General features: G+C 40.9%; 1 long non-coding RNA gene across 1 annotated transcript; it reads left to right on the top strand.

Annotated features, from left to right (window-relative positions):
- Window positions 1–2556: 2556 nt before the first annotated feature.
- LOC133246178 (uncharacterized) lies at window positions 2557–13685 on the top strand. The gene is made up of 2 exons (XR_009735935.1): window positions 2557–2868; window positions 9515–13685. It is a non-coding gene; the product is annotated as an uncharacterized LOC133246178 (long non-coding RNA).
- The last annotated feature ends 8507 nt before the right edge of the window (window positions 13686–22192 follow it).

The raw sequence follows: 22192 nt of genomic DNA on the forward strand, positions 1-22192 counted from the left end.
TAGGGAGGACGCCCAGAGCAAGGGGCTTGGCTTCTGGGAAGGAAGCCAGCAGGATATCAGTGTGGATAAGACCAGCGGCAGGCTGGACTGTGGAGGAGGGCAGAGTGGACAGAAAACTTCTCTGCGAGGTAAGATAGAAGAGGACATTCTTTTCCAATCCTGCTGCTTTAGGAAAATGTTCTTTTTCCTCAACACGAGTCCCCAGTGTACTGTCTCTGAGCATTGTTTACCACGAAAAGCTGTGGGTTTCCCTTCCAAGAGTCACCCTCAGGGGCTGGGAGATCATAGGGAAGGAAGGGGGGAGCTGTGACCTCACCTTGCCCTGGGTGGGGGGCCAATGCCAACCCTGGGCTCCTCTGTTGGAGCTCCTTGGTAATATAATTCTAAACCAAATGTATACCTGGGGAAAGGGAGTCCTATGGATTATCATGCTCCACTGAGCTGTTCAGGGTGAAGGAACAGATACCAGGGCAAGACCAGTCTGGGATGAAGATGGTTACATTTGAGAAACCCTAAATGAGGCTAAGCATGAGAGAACATTTATAAAGCCCACTTTGGGCTTTCCTCATGTCTCAGATGGTAAAGAATCTACCTGCAATGCTGGAGACCTAGATTCAATCCCTGGGTCAGGAAGATCCCCTGAAGGAGGGAAGGGCAACCCACTCCAGTATTCTTGCCTGGACAGAATTCCATGGACAGAGAGGAGCCTGGCGGGCTGCAGTCCATGGAGTCGAAAAGAGCCGACACAACGGAGCCACTTTCACTTTCCACTTTGATTCTTAGAACAATATTGAGCATCTGGCTTATAAAACCTTTTTCTACTGTGGAAATAGAGTCCAACCAATTGAGACCAAGCAAAGGCTATTTATTTAGGGATTGCAACAGCAAAGAAATCCGCCAACATCTCTGGGGTTTAGCAGACACTCTAAAGGCAGGCAGAGAAGTGGGAGAGTTTTGTAGTGGGCAGAGAAGAAGGCTCCAGGTGTGTCCTGATTGGAGACTGTTGGCATGGAAGCCACAGGCAGGCTAACCACAAGCACAGCCTCCTACTCCATCGGTCAGGGGAGCATATTTGCTTTCTCCAATTGGCCCCAAGTTGGAAGTGGTAGCAAAAATTAGAGAGGCTATCAGATGAGAGTAAAGTTCTGGTCATTTGAGTCCAATTATTACAGGAGTTATTGTTGTGTTTCTTGGACTAGTTGTTAGAGATAGAAGTCTGCCTTCAAGATAATAGGTTGGCTTCCTGGACTGGTTATTGAGGACTGTGGGTCAGAATTCTGTTTTTATATTTGGTCTGGCTATGGTCCATTTATATATCCAATCTCTCACTACCGAACTGTAAAGAAAAAAAATATTGCCTGCCATTCCATTTCTAACAGAATCAAGCCATCAGCCACTGCAGTTGTCCACTGACAGGGCACCTGAGGGGAATTCAGGATGGATGAAAACAGGAAGCATTCTGTGCTTGGCATATACTGGTCCCTTAGGAGATGTAGGAGACGCAGGAAAGGCTGGTTCGATCTCTGGGTCAGGAAGATACCCTGGAAGAGGAAATGGCAACCCACTCCAGTATGGTTGCATGGAAGATTCCATGGATAGACTAGCCTGGCAGGCTGCAGCCCTCGGGGTCACAAAGAGTCAGACACAGCTAAGCACACATGTGTATGTTTTTCCCAGCCACCCCCTGCTCCCGCCCAAATTCATATATAGCCTGATTCCTCCTCCTTCCGAGAAGTTGCTCAGAGCTCAGTAAGGTTCCCAAAGAAAACTTCACACAGAACTTTTATACCATGGCTGCTTCTTTCAGTCAACAAAACCTTGGAGTGTCTCCGACTGATAGTCTAGTAGTGGCCGGGGGGAGCTGCAGAAGGGAAGCTTTCTTTGCTTCTCCCTCTCCTCAGGCCAATGTAGCTATAGCAATATCAGATCAAGACAGGGACAGTGGTCCAGAGGTTCCAGGATTGACCACTGCCAAGGCTGAAAGCTTTGGGGACAGTAGGGAAGCTCCTGCTGCAGTGTGGACAGACGGGAGTCTCAGTGAGAACTGCCCTTTCCCAGGTACAGAAGTGGAAGGTCACCTTGACAGCAGAATCGAGCACGCCAGGTCCATTGTCTGTATAAGTGGAGGGAGTTCCCAGAGAGCAAACCCCTTTTGCTAAAATCCCTCATACCCTTGACTTTTCGCTTCAGAAACAGAGTTTGCTGCTGCAAGTTATTGAGATCTGCCAACATTTGCTTGGATCAAATTTGCAGACAGCTCCTCCCCTTTCCTACTATCACCTGGCCTCCACCGCTAACTGTGGAAATCTTTAGAGAGTTGTCTCTGGGACTCATTTTCCCTCACCTGACCACCATAATATTTGGTTCATAATTCTCCTACAGATTTTGGCTCGCTCTGCAGTTTATAATATTCATATTTACTTCTCTTAACCTCTGCCAGACTATAATCTGTTTTGTTTTGTTTTTAAATAACCTGCAGTGTTAGTATAGGCGCTGAAAGAATACTCTGATCAGTGCCCTAGTGCTGGATGACATGTTGATTCACCAAATACTTGTTGAGAAGGTTCTTGAAGCCAAATCATAAGACAGACACTGGAACGAACGAAGAAAAAGCAAAAACTGCACTGGCCTCAGGGTGGGAGCAAAAAGTCAGATAATTACCATACAGTGTGGTAAATGCTGAGTAATGGAGTGGAAAAGTACGTATGAAGTACTTTGAAACACAAATAAGGAAGTGATTTGCATTGAGCGAATCAGGGGAGGCTTCATGGAAGAGCTGATACCAGAAGGCTGAGTGGAGGGTTTCCTTGCAGAGAAGGAGAGAGCATCCAAGTAGAGGGAGCTGTGATAGAAAGAGGAGGAACTCAGGTGAGGGGATCCAGGGAAGGGCAGGTGGGGCTGGACCACTGGTGGAAATGTGGCTTCATAGGGGCCAGATCATGACGGGCCTTGCATGCCATTTTTAAAGGCATTTGTATTTAATTTTACTGGTAACGTGGGGTTCATCCAGGCTGTTAAACAAAGGGATGGCAAACATCTGTGTTCTATTATGATAATTTTGGCATTGAGAGCAGATGGATGGGGCACCCAGTTAACAGGCTGCAGATGATAAGGACCTGAACTAGAATAAGAAATAGCTGAAAATCCCTTCTGCTCTTCTGGGCAAACTGTTCTCTTTGGGGGTGTGTGTGTGTGTGTGTGTGTGAAGTTGTTTCAGTCGTGTCCGACTCTTTGTGTTCTCTTTGGGTGGGTGGGTGGGTGTGTGTGTGTGTGTGTGAAGTTGTTTCAGTCGTGTCTGACTCTTTGTGACCCTATGGGCTGTAGCCCACTAGCCTCCTCTGTCCATGGGATTCTTTCGGCAAGAATACTGGAGTGAGTTGCTGTTCCCTTCTCCAGAGGATCTTCCCAATTCAGGATTGAACCCTTGTCTTTTACGTCTCCTGCATTGGCAGGCAGGTTCTTTACGGCTAGCGCCACCTGGGAAGCGTTCTCCTTCATACTTTTTAGGCAATTAACTTGCCCAAAGGCAGAATCCAAGGCTCACTGTTTCATGTACTGTGTGATTTTTGCTTTCTCCTACTCCGTAGATTTTCTTTGCACTTTCTTGATGATGCCCTTTGAAGCGCAAAAGTTTTTAATTTTGATGAAGTTCACTTTATCTGTTTTTTTTCTTTTTCACATGTGCTTTTGAAGTCACACTTTAGTAGGTTTTGCCTAACCCAAGGTAATGAACTCACCACTGTGTTTCTAAGAATTGCATTGAGTTAACTCTTACATTTCGGTCTATGACTGTTTCGAGGTGATTTTTTTATATGATATGAGAAGAGTTCAACTTCACTCTTTTGCCTGTCAGTACCTAGTTGTCCCAGCACCATTTGTTGAAAAGCCTGTTCTTTCCCCCACTGAATTACCTTTGCTGAAAATCAGTTGACTATAAATACAAGGGTTTGTTTCTAGACTCTCAGTTTATTGATCTGTGTGTTTTTCTTTATGCCAGGACCACACTGTCTTGCCGCTTTGTAGTAAGTTCTGAAATCAGAAGACATGAATCTGTCAATTGTGTTCTTTTTCAAATTTATTTGGGTCCTCACACCAGCATCCCAGAAGTCCCTTCAGGCAGCTTTTTTTTTTTTTTGGATTTGTTAATTACTAGAGATTAACTAGCCATAGGAATTTGTTATTTGTGAACACCATAGGTTATATCTAACTCAGACATATCTGCTATCAAATGGTGGGGGGGGATGTTGGCAAAGAAAAAATTGAAACTTTTTTATGACTTAACGAACTAGTTGCATAGCAATTGTGTAAATATGTCTAATCATGTGTTTTGGGAATGCAGATGGAATAACAATCATTGCTTCTGGCTTATCTTTTAGCTTCATGACATCCCAAGACATTGAAAGAGTTTTAAGTACAAGACTCTTCTCCATTCTCTAGCAAAAGAAATAGGGAAGTTCCATGGAATAATATGTAAATACAATGAGCAACATCAAGACATGAGGGAAAGCTTTGTGACCCAACAACAAGGTGTTAAATAAACTTGAAAGCTGAACCCCTAGCTCAACTTACAAATGGACTGAACAAGTATGAGAAAATAGCATATCATAAAGTAGAAATTCAGCTCTATCTCCCACTATAATCGTCTAGCTTTCCTGAAAGTTTGATAAGATTTTTTTCATTGTATGGGTATGTCAACGTCAATTTTGTGTTGACTTGGAGGGTGTTTTGGAATGAGATTAATGTTTAAGTCTGGATTTGTAGAAAACAAATGTACAGCTACCAAGAGCTAAAGGGGTGGGGCGTAGGATGGATTGAGAGATTGGAATTGGCATATATACACTATTATGTATAAAACAGGTAGCTAATGAGAATCAACTGTATAGCACAGGGAACTCTACTCAACACTGTCATGACCTAAATGGGAAGGAGATCCAAGGAGGACTGGATACATGCACACATGTGGCTGATGCGCTTTGCTGTGCATGACACTGTAGAACAACTACACTCCAATTACAAAAATTAAGTCTGGATTGCCCACCATAACATGGGTGGGCCCCATTCAATCAGTTGAAGACCCCAGTAGACCAAAAGACTGGCCTCCCTATGCATAAGGGAGTTTGCCAGCAAACTGTCTTCAGACTTCATCTACGAGCAGCGCTCCTGGGTCTCCAGGTGCTGTCCCATGCCGGAGGTTTGCACTTGTAACTGCCACAACTGTGAGAAGTTTCAAGTGCCAATTCCTTATAGTGAATCTGCCAGTATATGTCTACATCCTATTGTTTCTGTTTCTCTGGAGAACGCTGACGAATCTAAGGCATAAATAGCTTCTAAACAAATGGACTGGTGTATCTTTGCCCACCTCCAGAGAGAATTTCTAAACTGCACTTTAAAAGTAAACGAGCTTTGATTTTGACTTAGAGAAGCTGATATTCTTTAATATTAATAGAAGAGAATTCAAGAAAAGTAAAAGGTTTAATTCCATACACTGGTTTGACAATTTTGATTTGAAAGCAATAATGTTTTCTCTGTTTTTAAGAGGGTAAAAAAGACCTAGATTTATTTATAGAAATCCTGATTAATCTGGACTCTCTATATCTTTTACTCGTCTTGTTCCTTAGATAAGCTTACATTAGAAATAATTTTTATTTGAACCAGGTCTTCGTTGCCATGTGTGGGGGCTTTCTCGAGTTGCAGCGAGCAAGGTCTACTCTCCAGTTGCAGTGCACCAGCTGCTGCTTCTGGTGGCTTCTCTCATTGCAGAGCACAGGCTCCAGGGCACACTGGCTTCAGTAGCTGCAGCTCTCGGGTTCCAGAGTACCAGCTCAATAAATGTGGCACGTGGAATTAGTTATTCTGTGGCATGTGGACTCTTCCCAGACCAGGGCCTGAAGCTGTGTCCTCTGAATTGGCAGGTGAATTCTTATCCACTGTGCCGCCAGGGAAGTCCTGTCATCATTTAATACTATAAAAGTATAAGAAATTTGTATGTCCAACTACACTGAGTTATATCTGTTAAAAACATTTGCTGTTAAAGAATTTCAGAAGATGTTAAAGACTACTTAGAATTAGTTACTCCACTTCCATTGACTGTATCAATTTTATAATATCATCTATTGAAAATCTTTTTGATATCAGCAGTGACTGTATTATTCTCTACCATCAACCTAAATCATAATATGGAGAGCCTAAACTGGCTTTACAGAGAAGGCAATGGCACCCCACTCTAGTTCTCTTGCCTGGAAAATCCCATGGATGGCGAAGCCTGGTAGGCTGCAGTCCATGGGGTCGCTAAGAGTCAGACGCAACTGAGTGACTTCATTTTCACTTTTCACTTTCATGCATTGGAGAAGGAAATGGCAACCTACTCCAGTGTTCTTGCCTGGAGAATCCCAGGGACGGGGAGCCTGGTGGGCTGCCGTCTCTGGGGTCGCACAGAGTCGGACACGACTGAAGCGACTTAGCAGCAGCAGCAAACTTGCTTTGAGAACTTGGACTAATTGAGTTGACGAATAAATAATCTTTGGATGCCCAATTTCTTGGCAGAGCAAAACTCAAAAGTAAGAGAATATAAAACAAACAAGATAGGGAATAAAAGCAGGAAAGTTACTCTGGAAAGTGGTTAATGTTTGCCAAGTTTGCTGTACTTGTAAACGACATACCCTGTAGGAGGAAATGGCAACCCACTCCAGTGTTCTTGCCTGACACGAAAGTGTAAGTTATTAATTAAAAGGAAATATGGAGGCGGAAGCAGAAATTGCATGTGTGCATGCAGGCTTAGTTGCTCAGTCGTGTCTGACTCTTTGTGACCCCATGGACTGCAACCCACCAGGCTCCTCTGTCCAGGGAATTTTCCAGGCAAGAATACTGGAGCAGTTTGCCATTTCCTACTCCAAGGGATCTTGCCAATCCAGGGATTGAACCCATGTCTCCTATGTCTCCTGCATTGGTAGGCAGATTCTTTACCACTGAGCCACCTGGGAAGCCCACGAAGCTGTAATTTGGGGTTATTACCATAGGTGTGGTATAGAAGATTTTGTAGTAGATTACCCAATAAAGCCTAACATAAAAATGATGAGTCACCACTGTCTGGGAGGAAGAAATTTTCTTCCCTCCTTCTAGGTTCTTCTGGTTGGTTTAAGAATTAAATTGACATGAGACAGATTAAGGAGACAATCAAACAAAAGTTTAATAACATGTACACATGGGAGCGCTCAGGAAAACTGAATAACTTTCTTAAATGACTGAAACCCTCACAGTAAAAACCACCTTTAGCTAAAGACAAAAGAGGATGTTGGGGTTGTGGTTTCTGACCTCAAAGGAGGAGAAGGCAGTTCACCTAAAGATGGAAAAGCAAGCGTTTGGTAAACAAATGTTTGCTGGGCCACACAGAGACAATGGGACACAGAGAGACTTTAACAAGCAGACTTTGCCAGGTTCCTCCCTGTCTATACACCTAGTTCACACTATGGTTCACCTACTTCACACTGTAGTTATCTGTGATGACAGTCCCTTTCCTGGACTAGGTCCTCTGTCTACATTCTTTAGGAAGTTAGGGAGCCTCTCAAAGGTTCTTCTCCAAAAGAATCTTTTGGACTCTGATTGTTTTCAGTTCAAAACATGCCAAAGATATTTTGGGGTCCTATTCCACCAAATTATCTACACCACTCTCAGGGGTGTCTGGGGAAGAGGAGCTGATGACAATGAAGGAGAGCCAATGGAAGGGAAAGAGGAGAGCTTGCTCACAGGGATGTCTGACTTGAGAGTGGGGAGTTTCCAGGATAAGGCAATGAAATTAAAGAGCAGCAAGGAAATTTATTCTATCACATATTAAGTGCCATTGCCTTTAAGACATCGAGATTTCAGAAGTATTACACTGTGCATCTTAGAACTGATGAAATACAGCAAAATGCGGGCTGAAGAGGAAGCACTGGCTTTGGAAATTAGGAAGTCATTGATTACTCCATTTTACTAAGTAAGTGCAGGCCTGGATAGTTGTGAGTTGGAGAAAATGGGAGTGAGGAAGTGTTTGCTGACCACTACTTTACAGATGGGCATATGTGATAAAGCCTCAATGAGGCAGGACATGAAGGAAGGTAATTTTTATATGAGGAAGAATTGAGCCTCTTTGAGAAGAAGCAACTGATGGAGAGGCAGAGATCAAAAGTCCACATGGAGCAGTATCAAGTAGATTAGTGGAGAACAGCACAACTATGCAGCCAGTCAGAGCTGGGCTTAAGTAGCCACTTTCCTACCTACGAGTGATCTGACACTGGACATCTCGATTAAACCTTCTGAACCCTGGTCTACTTGTTTGTAAAAGCAGGGTAATCATTCCCCTTCTTCATGGAGTTGTATATTTTATATTAAGTGAGATTATTCATTTAATGAAGTGTTTGACACTGCAGCCTAGACATAGTAAATGCTCAATAAACAGGACCTACTATTAAGAAGTTAATCAAGAACATAGTTGAGGGACTTCCCTGGTGGTTCAGTGGTTAAGACTCTGTGCTCTCAATGCGTGAGGGCCCAGGTTCAAGTCCCTAGTTGGGAAACTAGATCCTGCACGCTGCAACTAAGACCCAGCAGAGCCAAAATAAAAAGACAGAAAAAAAAAAAAAAAACATTTTAAGAAAAGAAAGAACACGATCAGTTAGTGAAATGCAGGTGGGAAAGTATGGAATCAAGTTCATAGGTGGAGGAATTAGCCCTGAAAAGGAAGAGGGATCTCTCTGTGGAAGTTCTAAAAAATACTCATAAATTCTTTGATTTCCCCTTCCTTCAAAAAATGGAGCCTAATTAGCCTCCCCTTGAGTGTAGGCGGTACTTGGTGTATCGCCTCTAATAGAATGCAGTGGGAGTGATGACGTGAAACTTTGAGAGTAAATTGTAAGAGGTGATGTGACGTCCATACTTGTTCTTTGGATTACTCAACCTGGGGAATGTTAGCTGCTATTTCATGAGAACATGAAAGCATTTCAGTGTAGAGGCCCATGTGGTAAGGGATTCCGGCCTTCTGCCAAGGGCCAGGTGAATGATCCATCTTGGAAATTGGTCTTCTAGCCCCAGTCAAGCTTTCACATGAGTAAAGCCCGAGCTGACATCTTGCCTGCAACTTCATGAAAGACCCTGAGCCAGGCTCTTCCAGTTAAGCTACTTCAAAATTCCCAATTCATGGGAACTGTGAGAAAATAAACATTCTTTTAAACTGTTAAATTTGGGGATAATTTGTTCTACAGCAAATGAACACATCCTCTTCCTCTGAGATAAGGAAAGTGGAGAATGATAGGTGAGGACTTGCATAATATGGAAAGGAGAAATGTAGATGTCTGATGGTCTCTATTTTCTCTTAAGGTTAAAATACAAAACATGTCATTTGCTGACCATAAGTTAGCCTCAGGAGACTGGTAAGGGATTGGAAGAACCAGGCAGAAAATAGGCAAGGGAATTGACCAGGAACTCAAGATTAATAATTTTCTTTCTTGTCTCTCTTCCTTCATGCCAAAACTGACCACAGAAATCACACTTGCTCTTGGGACTGGATCAGCCTCCATTCACCAAGTCTTCACCTCAAGTGTGAAACTCCAAGGCATCGCAGCCTGTCTGAACTAGCCCGGGAGACTGTCTGCCTGCCTGGGCAAACTGCTGATGAGTGAGTTCAGGGCTGAGGATGGCTCAGGCTTACCTTGGAAACATACTCCCTGCAGTCCAAAATGATTTTCAACAACTATATGGAACCTAGCACACTATTTACGAAGAGAGACAGAATATCGGAGGGAAATACTGTAAGAGAAAAAAAAAAAAAATAACAGGACTTAGGGATTCTGCAAAAAGCATATCACAGTAATGGGAAAACCCTACAGTCTTTTAAATATCTCATTTGTATTATTTTTTAGTCTTTGGTCCATTTTCCCTTCACCCCATCCTTTCTTGTTATTAGCATGGGAGCCCTGGCAATTTTCCTAATTTAGCCAGCTGTCTTTATTTCAGAACAGGGTGGAGCTTCAGCACATAGAAGAGACCAGGCTAGGACTGCCATCTCCCAGTTATACCACCTTATAGCTCTGGTCTCTTTAAACCCTAAAGGCCCACCAGGAATTGAACCACTGTGCCTCTAGCAGAATGACAGTTCCTGCTCTCCTTAGGAAGTTAACCTCTGTCTGTACTGATTCTGCCTGTAAATTGGGAAACTTAATTAAAACTGGTACCTTTTCTACATTACACAATAGAATCAATTTATTCGTTTATCCTTAACTTGTTAACTCGGTTATTCAATTATTCAGCACCTCATTACTGAGTAGTCAGGGATGGGACAGCACATCCTAAGTGCTGGGAATGAAAAGATGAATACTGTGGTCTTGAATGTGTTAGTTGCTCAGTTGAATCTGACACTTTGTGACTCCATGGACTGCAGCCCCCACCAGCTCCTCTGTCCATGGAATTCTCCAGGCAAGCATACTGGAGTGGGCAGTCATTCTCTTCTCCAGGGGATCTTCCCAACCAGAGACTGAACCCAGGTCTCCTACATTACAGGCAGATTCTTTACCATCTGAGCCTGCTGGCACATAGTATTATTCAATAAATTTGTGTTCAACGAGTTATAGTTCCTACCCTCTGTGGGCATCCTAAGCTAGTAGAGGGAGGAAGTATATTAACAAATAATTAAAATGGTTTTAGTGCAACAGTAAAGACATAAATCCAGAATTATAGAGGGTTGTATCTACCTGGAGGTTAGGGATGGTTTGATAAAGCAAGTAACATTTGTTTGATTTTAAAGAACAAATAAGAGTTTTCCAGGAAAGAAGAGTAGGAAAAGTCTTTTTCAGGTAGCCCCAAACTCACAGGTCTTATTTTTAGCAGGAATCTTTTCACTCTAATCTAATTCTAATTTGCTAATGTAAATATCAACCAATATTTTGCTGGGTTTCAGTCTTTTGAGTTTATTTTTTATTTTGTTCCTTAGGCAGTGATAGGTTGGCAAAATTAGATGCAAAATAATTGTACAAAGGAGATTATTTTTAAGAGAGTGGATGAAATGAATTAATGGGAAAAACATATATTTTAAGTTTCTTCCTCGGAGATATCTTAATTTTGTATAGTTTCTAAGATAGATGGAAGACTGCTGCTGCTGCTAAGTTGCTTCAGTCGTGTCCGACTCTGTGCTGCCCAATGGACGGCAGACCACCAGGCTCCCCCATCCCTTGGATTCTCCAGGCAAGAACACTGGAGTGGGTTGCCATTTCCTTCTCCAATGCATGAAAGTGAAAAGTGAAAGTGAAGACGCTCAGTCGTGTCTGACTCTTCGCGACCCTGTGGACTGCAGCCTACCAGGCTCCTCTGTCCATGGGATTTTCCAGGCAAGAGTACTGCAGTGGGGTGCCATTGCCTTCTCCGAGATGGAAGACAGTCTTCCTAAAAATGGTCTCACAATTACCTCTAAACTTTCCTCTCTGACGCCTGGCTGAGAATGCAGCAAACATGCCTTGTTCTGTGCCAAACCAGTGGTTACTGCTATTTGCCCACTTTGGAGCCCCTCAGGAGCCCATCCAACAATACACACCAGATTGGCAGAAGGACTTGGAACCACCAAATATAATAATCGAATGTCATCATCAATTCATTAGTGATCACATGTATTGAGAAAAATTTTGCTTACCTGACAGCATGGAAAATCACAGTACACCAGGGAGGAGAACTTGCTAAGCCAACAGATCCCTTCCACATTGGAATTTAGAAAGAACCCTTAATGTGCTGCCAAAAACATGAATCAATACTGACACTTAGTAAAACATTTTAATGACTAAGCGCAAACATTTTGTTTCAAGAAGCTACTGGCCTAACAGCACCTGCCGCTGTTACCAGTGCTAATTAATTTCCATGAAGTTGTCTAACCTGTTCTATCAAGACTTTAAACTGCTTTGACAATCTTAAAAGGATGAAGAAGGAGCAAAGTCAGTTGGGAGGGAAGTAGAGCCAAATCTTTTTCTACTTTTAATTGAGAATTCTGTATTCTATCACACCTGCACTCAGCCTTGAATAAAATTCTTATTTTCAACAGCTTGCAGCCATTACTGCATTTAATAGAGGTTGGTGGTTGATAAGTATTTTTATACATAACTGCAGTTTCAAGCTGATTCTCAGGTGTTTAATCAGCAAAGCCATGCAACATTTTGATGAGTCAGTCCCATGAGAAAAGGTTATCGCCTGCAGAGCCAGGCAGGGGTAAACCAGACCAGTAAGAAGATTTAGAGTCTTCCTTGCTAGCTAACATACTGTTACGGAACCCAGGTCCAGCAGCTTGCCACTCAACAGCCATTAAAGAGGCCAGGTTTGTGGAAAGGAAAGTTTGCTTTGTTTTGGAAGCAGGCAACCAAGGTTGAGGGGGGTGGGACGGTGGATGCCTGTTCAAAGGCCGACTCCCTCAACCCCTCCCATTGACAATCAGGGGGCAAGAACTTTTACAGACGAGGACGCTCTATGCAGAATCAGCATAGTTCAATTCTGACAGTCATCTTGAAGTTGGTCATCAGTGGTCTGACCAGCATCATCTTGATTGTTTTAGGTACAGTTAATCTTCAGCTCCAGGGTCAGTTTGTGCCCATTTTCTTGAAGCCAGTTCTCAGAATTGTGGCAGTTTATGTCATGGCTACAGTCTGTTCATTATGTTAACTTCTTCGACCTGGTGGGGGTTTCAGTATCTATAAGATCAACTCACGGGATAATGGCTCAGATTATTATCTACAGTCCTTGAGACGGAACTAAAGGTCCTTGACTATGCTTAATGACATTATTATTAATTGGTCTCCTTTGACTATTTTCTGTTTGTATCTGCATTTTCTCACTTTTCTGATTAAACTTATTCTTTGGCTAAAGTTTTTCCACAGACAAAAGGCTGGTAGAGGGGATGGGGGACTGTGCAAGGATCATAGCATCCTGCTGTTTCAATATCACTACTTTAATCTTCCGTATAATCTATGATTTTATTTAATATGACTTTTCAAGAGTTGAACAATCATCCTAAACAGATCAGACTACTAACTCAGAACATTTCCCACACCCAGTACTATGCTTTCCACTTTAGAAGGGTTCTGTGACCGAGATACTTTGGGAAAGTCAGGAGCTCACAAGGTTTCTTTACTACAGGTGTCCTCACATTTCTTTGTGTGGTAGTAGACATCATGGACATTGAGGAAGAGATATAGAATATAGTGGTTTCTGGCTCATTTGACCACAGATGCTGTTTTTGAATGGAAGACCATCTTATGGGGGTCAATGTCTAACAGAGCAATACTTTGGGAAATGTTCCTGTTCAAATATGATTGTTATTCTTGAACACTCCACATTGTTAATAGAGCATCAGACATGCTAAGAAGGATACTCCAGGGAAGGGGCAGCATGATTAGTAATGACAGACTCCCTTTCTACAGCATCCACTGACTACCGACTAGGGACAAAGCCCTAGTCCCTTCTGGCACCAGCCCTTTCAGAAGAGAAAGGGTCTCGTATTCCTTGGGTGCAATACCTATGAGAACGGAGTGATGTGTTAGGGAGACACATCAAATCCTTTAAACTCCTCATTCCTACTTTAAATCAAAGGAACCTGATGTCCAAATTACCTACCAACATTCTGCAGTTACCTCTTACAACCTCTAATCAGAAACCCTTGGAAATAAAGGTTTTTTTGTTTGTTTTTCTGCTTTTTTCTATTGAGGTGAAATTCACATAACATACAATTAACCATTTCAAAATGAACATTTCAGTGACATGTAATACATCTACAATGTTGTGCAACTACCACCTCTTTCTAGTTCCAAGACAGTTCCAAAATAAAACCTCATACCCATTAAGTTATTCCCCATTTCCGCCCACCGCCCAGCCTCACTCAGTAATCACCAATCTGCTTTCTGTTTCTGATTGAGGTCTTCCCTGATAGCTCAGTTGATAAAGAATCCACCTGCAATGCAGGAGACCCTGGTTCAGTTCCTGGATTGGGAAGATCTGCTGGAGAAAGGATAGGCTACCTACTCCAGTATTCTTGGGCTTCCCTTGTGGCTCAGCTGGTAAAGAATCGTCCTGCAATACAGGAGACCTGGGTTTGACCCCTGGGTTGGGAAGATCCCCTGGAGAAGGGAAAGGCTACCCACTCCAGTATTCTGGCCTGAAGAATTCCATGAACTGTATAGTCCATGGGGTTGCAAAAGATAGGATATGACTGAGTGACTTTCACTTTCACCTGGCTATTTCACATAAATGGGATCATATAATATGTGACATTTTATGTCTGGCTTCTTTCAATTAACATAATCTTTTAAAACTTTACCCACATATGGCATGTGGATATAGTATTTACATAATTTCTTTTTATATCTGAAGGATTTCCTACAGTAGGGATACACCGTCATGTGCTTATCCTTGGTGGACTTGGGGTTTCTACCTTTTGATTATTGTAAACAGTACTGCTATGAGCATTCATGTAGAAGTATTTGAGGGACTGTTTTCGATTCATTTGGCTATGTGCATTGGAGTGGAATTGTGGGGTCATGGAAACAAAATTTCGCCACTTCAATTCTGTGGCACCCTAAGGCAAATCAAAAAGTTCATATGATTAGCTTGAGACATAGTTTTTAGGGCACTGGGAAAAGATGTATATAAAATGCACTACCCACAGGAAGCTTAGAGAATGACTTACTGAAGCAAGTTTCTTCTCTATACACAAAACATACCTATTTCTCCCATGAATACCGTTTGTTTTCAGTGAGCCATTTGAGTTTCTGTTACTCAGCTGTATAGAGCATCTGTTGTCTTCTCAGCCAATAAGCGTTCAACAAAGACAATAAGTAGAGATGCCTTTTGGTAGCTCTATTATTGGGATGTGTTGTACCCGTGTGAGAGTGGAAATAATAAAGAAAAAAGGTTGACACCAGCACTAGATCAGCTCTTCTGGAAAGATTTTGAAATATCCAGACTTGTACTATAGTCAAGTAAACCAGCTTCACTTGCATATAGGTCTCTGAGAAAAGTTAATTGTCAATTAAATATTGTTGAATAGACTGAAAACATGAAATCCGAGAACATTAATTGAGCAGAGAACCCAAGCATAGTTCTCATTTTTCCAAAAACGTTTCCAAACTCATAAACTAGGCCTCATTTCAAAGTCAGTCTTCTTATAAGGATGTTAAGAAAATATTGGCTCTCACCTAATTACTATGCATGATATTAAGAATTTGCTAAGTTTAAATTAATTTTAGGAAGAAAAGAATGAGGTCTATTACCAAGGGAAATATTGGGATTTTCATTTAAGTAAATCTACGTTCTAAAATGTTATTACTTATATTACTTCTATTATTAACAATAAAAACATGCAACAAATTATTTTTAATTTTAATTTCAGATGAATTTAAGGTATTAAAAAAACAGGAACATATAAGCCAAGAAAATGAATATATTATGATGCAGTTTGTCAAACTTTAAAGTAGTCAATTTTGAGAACGGTTCCTCTGGATCTAATACACTTATGGTAAATGACATGGAGATACTGCTGTATTTCCAGGTATTTCTAGTGTTTCCAGATACTGCTGTATTTCCAGGACCTTCTGAAAGTGATTTAAAGTTGGCAATGATATCTAACGGGTCATTGTCCTAGAACATACACGTGACCTTTTTCGCAGCCAGATTTTGGAAATATTCTGGTTCTTGTGTCCGCTGACATCTCAAAGAACAAGGAGGGAACATCGAGATAGGCACATGAGATTCTGCAGCTTTGAGGCCCGAAGAATGAGATCATATCCTTCCACAGAGTGAGGCTGATTTGATCTGACCTAATTATCTGATTGATGTGTTGAGAGGCAGACCTACTTGGATATGTATTTGCTTCATCAATTTTCTCTTTAGGCAATTTATTTAGTCCTCACCCTCTTTTTATCTTTGTGGCATGAGACCTTGAGATATTGACCTAAAATTTCATAAAATGTGAATTTAATAATATATGTAATTTTAAATAATAAAAGAAATACCAAAATACAGGCTCAAACATACAAAAAATGTAAAAGAATACACAATGAAAAGATGAAAGTTTTTTGTTCAACTTGCTCCCCTTCCAATGCCATTTTTCTTCCCACAGGCAAACACTGTTAATAGTTTGGTGAATGCCTTACAAAAGCATATAGTAATAGATAAAACTAGACATAGACCATTTTCCCAAGCACTAAATAATAAACTTTACTGTAACTACTTTTCAGGATTAATCTCAAAATAAGAATACAGATTATCAAATTATTGAGAAATTACTGCCTGCTGGGGTTTTATGGTCCTTTCCACCCCAAAAACATTTTAGAGTTAACATATTCTGACATACTTCTTGGTCATGTGCCAGATCATAAGCTCCTTAGCAAGGAGACATAAATACCACCACAATTAATAAAATTTACATAGGATCTTATATGTTAAAGCATTAGTATACATTTTAAAATCTTAACTCAGAGCTGAAATGCCTCTCAGTAAATCAAGGAAAGCTGGAAACAAATCATAGAGAAAAAAAGATTGGGGAGCCTGTGCAAAGGGTAGAGGAGATTTTGACTCTGGTTCAATTAACCAGCAAGTATTCACTATTCATTTCTGCTGTGGTAAGCCCTGTAGGTATACAGAAATATAAAGTGTGGTCCCTGCCTCCAGTGGGTTTACTATCACCTGAGAAATCAGACCAGCCAGACAGAATGAAATCAGATAAAAAATCTTGCACGAGAACTTGAACTTGATAGAGTTATAAACAGCAGGCAGCCTCTGAAGTCTACACAAAGGAGTGATACAATTAAAAAAATTAAAAGACTGTGTCTTCAGTCCCTTGCATGCCTTCATTTCCCTTCCATAATTACTGCCCCAGTTCATGTTTTCATGACTTTGGCTATTGCAGTGAACTTATATCCAGCATTCAGCCATCTCCCCATCCTACTCCCTCCCAATCCATCCTACACATAGCTACAAGATTGAGTTTCCAAAGGTGCAGAAGAGCCTCACTGGCTCAACTTGCTCATCCACTTTGAATAACATCCTGCTAATCAGTTTTAGTGTTATTATTTAAAGAAAAAAAACACTTGAAGGCAAAACATTTGCACATTGTGGCAAGTTTGAAGAGGCAAGTTTAAAAAGGCAGAATGTCTGCTGAGGAAGGGCAGCTGGATGCTTCAGTTCAGTCACTAAGTTGTGTCCTAGGCAAGGCCATTCAGGCCAGTAGAACTTCAGTGGGACAGACAGAGGGTCTGGGTCTCATGAAGCTGTCTCTTAGCTTGGTGGGCTGAGAAATTCTGTCTTGGCTCAGGGAGAAGATTCTCACAACCAGACTCAAGAGAGATCAATGTACACATCAGAAAGCCTATTTGTTGACATACAATGAGAACAGTAACAGATAAACCAGATATCTGTGTTCATTGATCAAGCATTTTCTTCCACTAGGAAAATAAAAGCCACACGAGAAGGCTTCAAGTGTGAGTTTAGCATGTTTGAGGAACATCACGGGGGTCAGCTGGTTAGAGTGGAAAGATCAAGAGGAGGAGTGGTAGAAGATGAGATCGAGAGGTAGGCAATGGTCAGCTCGTGTAGCACCTTGAAGACCATGATAAGGAGTCTGGATTTTATTCTAAGAAGTCAAAAGCTATTGGGGTGTTTTAGGCAGGCATATGATGTGACTTCCCCGGTGGCTCAGACAGTAAAGCGTCTGCCTACAATGAGGGAGACCCGGGTTCGATCCCTGGGTCAGGAAGATCCCCTGGAGAAGGAAATGGCAACCCACTCCAGTATTCTTGCCTGGAAAATCCCATGGATGGAGGAGCCTGGTTGGCTACTGTCCATGGGGTCCCAAAGAGTTGGACATGACTGAGTGACTTCACTATCTACTATCTATGATGTGACTTATTTTTGATAGGATAATTCTGGGTGCTGAGTGGAGAATCAATTCCAAAAGAATAAAACTGACCATTAAGGGACAAGTAAGGAAGCTATTCCAGAAGTTTGACAAGAGCAGATGGTGGCTTTGGCCTAGGGTAGTGGTGGTAAAGGTAGAAAGGACTGATTTGTGTGTGTGTGTTTTATGGCAGATAGGATTAGAGTGCTGAGGGATTAGAGGTGTGATTCCATGCCCACCAAACAGCTTTCCAATTGAAATTTGTCTTTTTAGTAGATTTTCCTTCTGGAGAAAGAAGTACTGATCTGGGAACCAGGGATCTGGTTTTCCTGCTAATTCCAGTTTTCTACCCTGAGGATGTAAACTTGAGCCTGAAATGGTTAGGTTACTCTGTGGGTGCCGAGGCTGTAGATTGTAACATTCTTGAGCTGGTCTCAGGTAATCTCACCTTCCTTGTTCTCCAAACCAGTCTGGTAATGAAGTAAACAATTCTTATTAAATGCGTATAGTTTATATGGAAAGCAGCATATTTAATTCCGTAATGATATTTTAGAGTATATCTTGAAGACTTCTATCTCCTTGGAGACCTAAAAGTATTTTGCTCTGCTGGTATTATTTTAAATAAGTATGTATTATTGACCTGAAGTATAAAGAAATCATTATTTTTTTAAACAGAAGAAAAATCAAACAAAAGTTTAATAACAGGTATGCAAGGAAGAAGCCCAGGAAAACTAAATAACCACGAGAAATTATTATTAAATATATGTGGTCCTAGGTTACACCGGAAGTATAAAATAAATATGAACCTCCAACAATTACAAAGATGTGGAATAATCAGTTATGGGGAAAGAATTCTATTCACTGCCTAAAACTCAATGAGTTCCCTTTGACTGATCTCTGCTCTCCTTTGAAACCTGTATGAATCAGTCAGGAGGATCTGTTACTACTGCCTTTGTTTCTGTCTTCCTCTGCAGTCCCACGCTCCCCAGCCTCGCCCTGTGGCCATCATCACACACCTGAATCACTGCGACAGCTTCCTGGCTGGTTTCCCGGACTCTGATTTTCTGGGAGGGGGGATGGGGTAACGGTGTGAATCACGTGGGACAGCACGGAAGTGGGTTTGGGGGGTGGTGAGTAGTTCAATTTCAAGACAGCAATGGATTTATAGCAGGAAATGGGAGACAAGTCTGGAAGGAGATTAGCACAGTTGAGAAGGTCTTGGATTTGCACTCGAAGTTCAGATGATTTGGTGGTCATAGGGGAGTTTTTTTTTTTTTTAACTTTTGAGCCAGTGAGGTGGGAAATCAATTCTATTTTTGTTTTTAATCTAAGACATTAGATTTTTAAAAATATGCTTTACCTTTACTGTATTTAGTAAATGTTACAAAATACAAGAATGTTGCTCTAACACTAGAGCCCATAGTCAGTCGGACAGTCGTCATCTGCCTCATGAGACGCGAGGTAACCTGGGGGAGGGGCGGAGTGCTTTCCTGAGGAGGGGTTGACAGTGGCCCTAGCCCTCCTTCATTCACTTTCTGTGTCTGGTGATTTACTGTAATTTGCTTGGCTAAGTGGATTTCCAGAGAGCTAATTAATTATCACAAAGAAAATTTCTGCCTAGAACTAGCCTGAAACTCTTACTAAAATTGCAAGCACAAGAAAAGAGTAAAGAAAGGCACCGAGCCGACATTTCTGACTTCTGGCACAAGCTCTTCATTCCGGACCTAACGATATAAAAATAATGATGATCTAATAAGATCTGACAAGATTAGCTAGAAAATGGAAATTTGCAGGACTATTTGAAATATGGATTTTTATCCACTATCTATAATTAACTTTGTCCCATGTGTATGTTTTACATTGATATGAGAGTTAAAACAGTTAATTGTAAATTTTATATTTTATAGATATTATATATATATATATACATGCTTAGTCGCTCAGTTGTGTCTGACTCTCTGCGACCCCATGGATGGTAACCCGCCAGGCACCTCTGTCCCTGGGGATTCTCCAGGCAAAAATACTGGAGTGGGTTGCCATGCACTCCTCTATGGGATCTTCCCAACCCATGGATCAAACCCAGCTCTCCCACATTGCAGGCAGATTCTTTACCATCTGAGCCACCAGGGAAGCCTATCATATATATAGCTTTACATATATTATTATATATAGTATATGTGCTCAAAAGTCTTAATGATACAATCAAAAACTTAAAGGCTACTGGATTAAAAGATGGCATTTGGAAGAAATCTGTCCTCATTTTCTTTATTATCAAGTAATTGAATACTAGTACTACTATTTCATAATATTCTTATAGATATGATAGATATTATACTTGAATAATAACCAGTTATATTTAGACCATGAGGGCTTTACAATTTGAGAAATTTGGGAAGGAATACCAAGTAATGACTCCAGAATCAGATTGCTTAGTTCTTCAGTCATTGCTTCCTGGGGCAAGTTATTTAACCGACCACACCTCAGTTTCCTTGACTATAAAATGAGACATAGTAGTAATTTCTGCATAGGGCCCTTTTCAGGATTAAGTGAGCTAATAGATGTAAAAGTTTAAACTGGCATACAATAAGCACTCAGTTAATGTTAACTAATATTAACCAGGCTTTTGTTAAATTTGGGGTTTTTAAAGTGTGCTTTGCTTTTTTAAAAATTACATTTTTTACTTTAAAAAATTACTTTAAAGTTTTTAATGAAGTATGGTTGATTTACAATGCTGGGTTAGTTTCAGGTGTACAGCAAAGTGATTCAGTCACTGATTCTTTTTCAGATTCTTGTAGGTTATCATAAAATATTGAGTATAGTTGTCTGTGCTATACAGTGTCTTCTTATTGGTTATCTATTTTGGTTAAATCTGAGGGGCTTCCCTGGCAGTCCAGGGATTAAGATTCTGTTCTTCTACGGCAGGAGGCACAGTTTCCATCCCTGGGTGGAGAACTAAGATCCCTTGTGCTGCACAGCCACAAAATAAATAAGTAAACTGGAGAAAACAAACCCCCCTTGCTACCTACTGCCTCTTGTTGGCCAACAGGGGTCAGTACATGGCAACCTACATGGGAAAGCTAAATAAAATGCTTCACTGGGGCAAGAAAAGATTTTCAGTGTCTGAGGAAACATCCATGTTTAACTTCAGAAAATCTTCACAAACTGGTGTTGCGAAAAATCAGTCATGATAAAATTAAGCACTTAGAAGTATAGAAAGAGAAAAGAAGTCAAAATACTTTAAAAAATAATTAAATAATAAATATATTTCAAATGTTTAAAAGCAGTTTAAAATGCAGAAGGATGTTTTAAATGGTAGTACTCTGCAGCAGAGACCTTGGGAATTCATGGTGCAGTAGAGCACTATCTTGCCAAGAAAAGCAACTTTCTTACTGAAATGACCAAGTACGTATGTCAAGTTCTGCTGCCTTAATGTTTGGGGTCGGGGCAGGAGAGAGTATGAACCTTCCTATTTGCAGATTATATAACAATAAAGTTTATTATTGAATGCTCACTATGTCAAGTGCTTTACTTACATCACCATTTTTTTTTTACTTTTTAACATGAAAATATTCAAATATATAGAAAATAATAAAATAAGCATCCATATACACACAGTTTAACGTTTAACAGTTTCCACATTTTAATTTTTCTGAATTATTTTAAATACAGATAGCAAACATTTTACTCCTAAACACACCAATATATCATCTAAAAAGAGAAGTTTTTCTAATTAAACACAATGCCATTGTACGCATACATGCTCAGTCGTGGTGACTCTTTTCGACCCTACTGATTATAGCCTGCAAGGCTCCTCTGTTCATGGGATTTTTCCAGGCAAAAATCCTGGAGTGGATTGCCATTTCCTCCTCCTGGGGGATCTTTCCCACACAGGGATTGAACCTGTGTCTCCTGCGTTTCCTGCATTGGCAGGCAGATTCTTTACCACTGAGCCACCTGGGAAGCCCATAGTACTGTTAAAAAACAAAACAAACAACAAAACTGTCTAGTATCATCTAATTCTTTAGTCTCTATTCAAATTCTCCAATTGTCACAAAATATCTTTTATACCAGAACCAAGGACAAGCCATTGTATTATGTTCCTTAGGCTTCTTTTTATCTAAAACAGCCCTCCCTCAGTATTGCCTCTCTTCTTTTTTCTTTTTTTAAAGGCACTGAGTTAATTTAAGAGACTGAGCCATTTGTTCTATAGGATGTCTCGCCACTTGTTTTGGATTTTTTCTGATTGTTTGCTTCTATCCTTGTAGTTCCTGCTTGATTACTCTGAAGTTAAAGATTTTT

Source organism: Bos javanicus, chromosome 4 (genome assembly GCF_032452875.1).
Source record: "Bos javanicus breed banteng chromosome 4, ARS-OSU_banteng_1.0, whole genome shotgun sequence".
Lineage (NCBI taxonomy): Eukaryota > Metazoa > Chordata > Mammalia > Artiodactyla > Bovidae > Bos > Bos javanicus.